The sequence below is a fragment of the Cryptomeria japonica genome, chromosome 7 (assembly GCF_030272615.1).
Source record: "Cryptomeria japonica chromosome 7, Sugi_1.0, whole genome shotgun sequence".
NCBI lineage: Eukaryota > Viridiplantae > Streptophyta > Pinopsida > Cupressales > Cupressaceae > Cryptomeria > Cryptomeria japonica.
The window spans coordinates 809,858,631-809,867,193 of NC_081411.1; the positions used below are offsets into that span (position 1 = coordinate 809,858,631).

The window sequence follows — 8,563 nt, forward strand, 5'->3', positions numbered from 1 at the left end:
TTCCTCTATCACTCAAATATACAAATGCTGACACCTTTACTAAAGTAAATTTCTTTGAATATACTCTTCATCTCACAAGAGCATACCAACATCCAAAATATACTCTTCATCTCACAAGAACATACCAACATTCAATTTGATTGCAGATATACAAAATAAGCTTTAAAATAAAAATAAATTAATTATTAAATCAATTTTAAAAAATTAATCAAATGCAAGAAGATTACAACTTTTTCTATTAAAGCACACACAGTTTTATCATATTCTATAGTCTAGAATATTATGAAAATACAAAAAAGAAAAAAAGAAAACTAATGACAGCACAACTGAAGTAAGAAATAAAGTAAATTAGTAACTTTACAAAACTGAGACACACAATTTTGTTTTGTAACAGCTGTTATGCATACAATGAGCCAACTGGACATGTGAATGGGCATTCATTTCTCTTGTAGAATCCATTTATGGTAAAGGAAAAGCAGCTGGTTGTATACAGAGAATACATTTAAGCATTAAAGAAAGGATCCAGGTGCTCAAATTTGCAATTTTCTCTATGTAACAGAAATCTAACCTCCGACTCTGCTCGGTGTATGGTGGATGTCTCAAAACATGGAATTTTGAGTGCATGGCATTTGTATTTTCAGGTATGAAACGTGGATTTATCTCAATAGCATACTCCAATGTTTTGACATGTGGTTTTTCTATTTTACAAGGACCTTAGTCTAAAGACCTAAAAGCTTATGTTAAGCTTTCAACATTTAGGTATTCTCATATTTTTTTAAAGTTTTTAGGTTTTTTCAATGAAACATGTTGTTAGGTATGTGTATCCTGTGAATAGCACCCATGAGATCACAATTCTTAAATTGTTCATGTGCCTTATCTATGGTTCAACATTTCGCATACAAGTCTACCAAGGCAGTTGTAGCAACAAACATATCAAGTGCCCAATCTAGCACAGGAAGTGAGGACACAGGTGAAGGATTGGAGAGTTTGGAACCAACTGCTTATTTCCTAAAATTTCTAAAGCTTTTCCAATAAATCCACTCTCTGCGAGCTTATGGTGAGATTGGTATTTTCATGCCAACTGTATTTTCTTGTAAGTTTCTAAAGCTTTGTTCATCAAATCCTTTTTCTGCATATCTTGCAATCCTTGCATCCCATGAGATGGCATGTCTTTGAGGTATTCTATCAAACACTTTAGGCGTGTTTCCTGTAATTCCACGTTTTCCCTGTATGCCTGCTACAACATTTCCAGCTATAATGTCTAACAAAAGAAAATTCTCCCTACCACTATGCTTCAATGTCTATTCATACCCTATTTCTAAGGATCTCATTATGGCACAGACGAAGAAGACTCTGGCAAAGAATTTGGTTTTATGCTTGCCGAATGCATTTGTTTGAGATTTTTTTTAAAGCCTATAATAAATAATGTTTATTTTTCATGTTCAGAATAGTTTTCTTTTGTTGTTCACTATGAAACATAAAATAAAGTGTTCAGCATTAAAAGTAGAAAGACTGAATGGAAGCTTGATAAATCATGGTGACCCTTATTCAAAATGTTTATTCAGGAATACAAGAAAAAGTTTAGAGAAAATTGGAATAAAGGTCAATGGAGTTAGAAGAGGACAAATTCAGAGAGGACAAGTTTTATACTGCAGGTTTTAATAGTAAAATGTCCAGATTTTAATAACACTTCTGAATACCTTCCTATGCTCTCCTATGACAATGGAAATATCCTCCTGCTTAAAAAACAATATAGTGACTACACGTATGAACAACTGTGTAATTAATAAATGGGTAGATTTTAAGTAAGAGTAAAACTGGTTAGGCATGAGAATGTTATTATGATTGATTGGGAATTCCATATGATAGAAAAATACAATTTGAAATATAGTAATTATGAAAGAATATGTACGTATTTAATAAATCCATAATCTAACAAGAGACTATGATTTTATTCAAAAGAATGGCCGCTGGATTTTAAGCGTAGGGTATCTTCTATACTACATGTACACCCAACAACACAATAACACAATAACACCGAAACTCCAACCATTAAAACATAGTAGCTACAAGATCATATTGCAAGAAAAACACAACACCAAAAAGCGTACCAGCTTAAAACCAATTTCAAAGTGTACCTCTTTTCTGTCAATTTGTGCAAAACTCCAAACTCTACTTTAAACAGTAAATAGGGTCTTCAATAAGTCTGCCAAAATAAGAGAGATCAATAACAACAAAAAGCCTATTAGTTGAAACGATATGTCTCTATCTACTTCAAAACCCCACCAAGATAAAAATGCTCTTCAAGTCCAAAAAAAGGGTTACAGGTTTACAAGAAAATTGTTTTACCAAAATCTGCAACCAGACTGCAAACTGTGTTCCACGCCTCCTCCAACTGCTAGTCAATCCTCTCTCACATGACAAGAGAATAAAAACTATCTGCAACACTGCTAAAATACATTGACCAGATGAACATTCTAGACTGGGGAAATTAATACCGCCTACCACTAGACATAAATGAATATGCATGCATTACTAAAAATAATAGTATTCATTTTGTCCTTTCTAATAATGAAACCTACACTTTAATAGAAGACACTAGTGCGAGAAGCTTTTTCTTGTATAATGCCCTGTATAAACAGTAAACTGCATTCAACAAATACAGAAATGTCAATAATTGAAATGAATACGAGAGTTGTATGTGGACATTCTCTGTACATTGTCCTCTACAAACAGTTCAATGCATTGAAGAAATACATAAATGTCAAATATGCATTGAATGAAATAATGTACATTGTCCTCTACAAACAGTTCAAACAGTTCAATGCATTGAAGAAATACATAAATGTCAAATATGCATTGAATGAAATAAGATTTTTTAGGGATACATATCTTCTGCCATAAATAAAAAAATTTGATCATTTAACAAAAAATAAAAATACATTTTTTCCAATGACTGTTTGCAGAATAGACCAATAAAAAAAAAGATAAATAGTGTTTTCCAGATTTCAATAAAATGTACCTAAAACAAAACTATACAAATAAATATAAATGTTTCAAAATACTACAATATGATTGGCTAGCCTCAGAAAACTAATGCATCCAATGAATGCATTAGTAAGAAGGCAGGAACTAATAATGATGATGGAAACCCTTTGAATATTTTATAATTTTTTGACAATTGAAAGAAGGGCAGGTAGGTCATTCAATTCAAAAATTGAAATCATCGAGGATCAACTGTGTAAAGCAACTTGAACCAAGCATGAACTGTGTATTGACCGTAAAAAAAACGTTTTATTCACATTGACCCCAAATCCATGATCTGTCAAGAAGCCTTAAACTGTATAAAAGCAGAGAATAGGTACTTGTAAAATCATTAGAGAGAAGATGGATAAAAGCGGAGAGTACTTGTACAAATCGAAGCTTCCGGATATCAACATCCCCCGCCATCTTCCTCTGCATGACTACCTCTTCGAGAGATTAGCAGAGGTGAGAGACAGGCCATTTCTGATCGATGCAGCCACTGGAAAAACATATACCCATGGAGAACTTCACACCATTTCAGGAAAAGTGGCTGCTGGTTTGGCCAGTCTGGGACTGCAAAAAGGCAAAGTTGTGATGCTTCTGCTGCCCAACTGCCTAGAATTTGCATTCGTCTTCTTGGGAGTCTCCATGAGAGGCGCCATTGCCTGCACTGCCAATCCTTTCTAGACTCCCTCGGAGATCTCCCGCCAGCTTAAATCTTGCGGCGCCCGTGTGATCGTTACGGAAGCTGCCTGTGTAGAAAAACTCACAGACGAAAATTTGGTGGTTATCACCATCGACAGTCCGCCGCCGGGATGTCTGCATTTTTCTGTTTTGAGCGAAGCAAATGAGAAAGGGGAATTTTTGCAGTGTAATGAAAACGATGTGGTGGCGTTGCTCTACTCATCGGGAACCACGGGGCTCCCCAAGGGAGTCATGATAACTCATAACAACCTCGTTTGCAGCGTTGCTCAGCAGATGGACGGGGAGAATCCTAATTATTACTTGCATGGTGGCGACGTTCTTCTCTGCTGGTTGCCTCTCTTTCATGTTTATGCCCTCAATAGTATATTTCTTTGCTCGCTCAGAGCTGGCGCTGCAATTCTCATTGTGCGCAAGTTCAATGGGGTCGGTGATTTAATGGAGAAAATAGAGAGGTTCAGGATCACCATTGCTCCGCTTGTGCCTCCCCTTATCTCGGAAATATTGAAAGGGTCTTCTGTTGTTTGTAGATACGATACATCGTCGCTCAGAATTATCGTCTCAGGTGGTTCTCCTACCGTTGAAAAAGGAGTCCAAGGGAGATTGAAAGATCTATTCCCCAACGCTATGCTTCGTGAGGTGAGTGAGATTTCTTTTAACTTGCTAATATTAACATTGTCTTATTGAAAATTACTTCTTTTTGTATATTTCAGTTCATTTCTTAGAAATATTTATGCAGGCTTATGGTATGACGGAAGCCCAAGTACTGGCAACGAATTTGGCTTTTGCCAAGTTTCGTTTTGAAACGAAGGCGGAAGCATGTGGAACTGTTGTTCGAAACGCTGAAATGAAGATAAGTGATATAAAAACTGGACTTTCTCTACCCCACAATCACACCGGCGAAATCTGCATCCGTGGACCTCAAGTTATGAAAGGTTTGTATCACCATTCACCATTATTATTATTATTGTTTAGATATCACTAATGATATCAATATTGATGTTACTCCAATATTGGTTCAGGCAATCTGAATGACCCAGAAGCTACAACCAAAACTATAGAAAGGATGGGTGGATCCACACTGGTGACATTGGCTTTATTGATACCAATCAAGAAATTTTCATCGTCGATCGAATTAAAGAACTTATTAAATACAAGGGATTCCAGGTTGACTCTCTGCCAAATTTTAATCATAAAATATATGAAAATTAAAACAGAGAGACTGCTGCTGTGCCTTTGATCTCACATTATATATTTGTTTGTCAAAATTCATCCAGGTGGCACCTGCCGAGCTGGAAGCCTTACTGCTGAGTCATCCAGGAATAGCTGACGCAGCCGTGACTGGGTAGGTCTAAGTTCTTTGTATGATTCAGATTAGATTCCCACGTTTTGTTTTCTGATATGTAATAATAAGGTGGGTTGAAATGTGGAATATGCAGAGAGAAAGACCAAATGAGAGGAGAGGTGCCCGTGGCATTCGTTGTGAGATCCACAGGAAGCGAAATAAACGAGCAAGAAATACGAGAGTTTGTAGGAAAAAGAGTTGTGTTCTACAAAAGAATTCGTAAGGTTTACTTTGCCCCTCGAATTCCCAGGTCTCCTTCGGGCAAGATCTTGCGCAAAAGTTTAATGGCAGCATTATAAAATCTGATCTACTCTTCTAGTCTCTAAAATGATATTTAGAGGTCATGCAAAGGACACAGTTAATGCAAATTTAATAGTCGGTCTAAACATTTTCAAATTCATAAATTTCCATTTGGGAGCATTGTTGTTGCTTGTGCTCTTTTTATCATTAATTCTTGAGATTTATGGATCGTTAAGGTTCATGTTATTTTAAGGGAAGTTGATGGTACTAATTTGAGTTATCAATTGTTGGGTGAAGATCCATGTTAGTCTTATACAATGCTCGAATTTAATTGCAACAAATAATGAAATATCTAATAGATTGTTTTCACCCTTGTTATGTTGAAGGCACATTACATTCATATATGGATGCAAAAATTTCTTAAATAAAAAAAGAAGCATTTAATTTGAAGTGTTCGACACTTAAAATGTATTAAAAATAAAAATTTATATTATTATTTAATTTTGTATTATTCTTATTAACCAAAAACATTTCATTTGATGTTTTTGTGACACATAAATACATGAAAAATAAAAATATATTTTATTATTATTCTTTTATTTTATATTTTTTACAAGATTTGTACATTAATATTCTTTATATATATAGAATAATACAAAATGATTCAAAATGATAGATGCAAATGAGTGTGTGAGAGAGAGAGAGAGAGAGAGAGAGAGAGAGAGAGAGAGAGAGAGAATTCAAAATGATAGATGCAAATAACTAAGCTAAAAGGTGCAAAATTGACAATAAATATCATAAATGGAATAATGTAGAACTAATAATTAGATAACAAACCCAAATTTGGAAAGAAGATGCATAAAGGAACCTATCAAAAAAATCAAAGCTTTAAGTGGGTGAACTATGGGGCTACGTGCCATAGTCCTGCTAGGTGTTCAGGTGGAGAGTCAAACTGAACTCAAAAACCTCCTATCTTTTGTCTAGTCACACTTCTAGTCAAAGCACCTAGGCTATGGTGCTAGGCACCCTAGTCCTCCTCCTTATATTCTGAATTTTGTCTCATTGGTGTTATGCTTGTTTGGACTATGCTCCTATTTCCTCAATCTGAACTTGAAACCTATTTTCGAGTATGTATTTGCACAAAAGGAGAGAAAATGGTGTTTGGATTGTATAGAGGCTTTCCTCAATCAAAACCTAGGTTGGACTCAACTCTACAACAATGATGAATAGGAAATAGAAATTTAAAATAAATTGTTTGAATGGAAATGCTTAATTGAACTGATTACACCTTCAATGTAAGATGGAATGCTCTTAGGATAAGTTATCCATGTGTTGATGCAATAATGTATGATAAATCATTATAAAATCCAGCATAATGTCATAATGAAAACACAATTGAAGATGCCTTGTTGTAGCTTGCTTCTCTTTGAACTCAAATCTACTCTTAAATCAAAGTATTTTATCTTGAAAGGAAAGACTGAGATAATGAAATGAATTAGGAGTGATGTCTTATATAAGGATCTTAGCAGAAAATCACTTTTTGGTGGACTTAATTTAATTATTCTTTTGCATTGAATATAAATTTAGAAATGCCAAGACTACCATATTATCCTCCCAAAAATTTGACCAAAAAGCTTCAGACACTATTCAATGATTGTCAATGTCCTGACAAAATAGGCCCAAATTTTTAGGGCCATGAGATAATAGGGCCCTAATACTAAAATTATAATTTATATGAATAATATTCATGTGGGGGAAAAGTGCATTGAACATTAAAATGACATAGGACTACTAATTTTATTGCTTGGGGACCAATTACATGCAAAAGAGGATTCCAATCCAATAGATCTAGTCATAAACCAACAAGGATTAGGGCTAATAATTTTGATTGGATTGGAATTTTGATGATATGAATTGATAAACCCTCTTTTGTAAGTTGAATTGTTGAAATTAGGGTAAAAGTGCTTTAACTTGAAGTAGAAATGTATAAACAGTAAGCTACAATTCCAGGATTGAGCCATGAACCTGGATTTGACCAATGCAAGCAGATTCAGACCAGTTCCTCGAAAGAGCCCCTAAAATGTTAGGATTGTGGTGGTGGTCACCCCGATCCTTCAAAAAGTTTGCACTCTAATGGGGGATCGATTTGTCACTATAAATAATTCTTATTTTGGAGATCACAACTCTTTACATGTTTCCTAAACATGGAAAGAAGGGGAAATAGGTTGGGAATAAGGGTTTGCCTAAGTCAAACCTTGGTTTAGGAATTAACCTTGAATGAAATACTACAAATATTGGAATAAATAACAGAAAGATATACCTCAAAATTGCAATGACTGATAATAGTTCTTTGCTTCTTGAATGTAACCACATATGTTGTACATGAAACAACATGAACATGACAAAACCCTAATCACACACACATGCTTGCATATGAATGATGTAATGTTGCTCCACGATGAAGAAATGAAGAATATGTAGCCTTGAAGATCTCTATAAATGGTTGATGGTTAATGCTTCAATGCTTGAATGATAGATTGCTTGAATATAGATTGATTGGATGCCTAATGATTCTCTTGTGATGATCAAATGAGAGGGATTAACCTCCTTTTATACTTGCCCATTGAAAAACATCTTAATTTTCCAACATAGGCCAACATGGAGATCACATTCCCACTAGCTCATTGTGACCGCTAAGGGGTGCCAAATTAAGGTCCCAATTGAGAGGACCAAGGTGCCACACCTCGGTCCCATTGAGGACCAGGGTGCCTTGTCCTGGTCCTACCACATTTAAGGGCTATAACTAAGAGGCCATGTGATGTGCAAAGAGAAAAGAAGACTAGATTTGAATGGTATGAGTAGAATTAGGTCCTAGTCCAACTTTGGGACATGGACGTTAAGACGAGGACCCAAATGTAGACCAAATTGTAAGGGATTATAATTTAGGATACTACATTTAGCCCCCACTTTAGCAAGAGTATGAGCTTATGCAAATACTCATGATAAAGTATGAAAGAGAGATGAAGAAGAGAAGCAATGATGAGCATAATCACAAGGAGTATAAGATATCACTAATTTTGAGGGATCAAACCCCCAATCTTAGGATCCTAACTCACTCAAACATATGCAAGGGAACACAAAACAAGACAAAAAGAAAAAGACAAACAAAGACAAACAAAGGAAAAAGACTCAAAACACAAGCTAGAGACCAAAAAGAAGACCTCAACTCAACTAGCCAAAGAAACCTTGATA

At 35.1% G+C, this 8,563-nt stretch overlaps 1 pseudogene; it reads left to right on the top strand.

Moving 5' to 3' along the window:
* Window positions 1-3,387: 3,387 nt before the first annotated feature.
* LOC131068186 (4-coumarate--CoA ligase-like) lies at window positions 3,388-5,370 on the top strand (annotated as a pseudogene).
* Window positions 5,371-8,563: the final 3,193 nt, after the last annotated feature.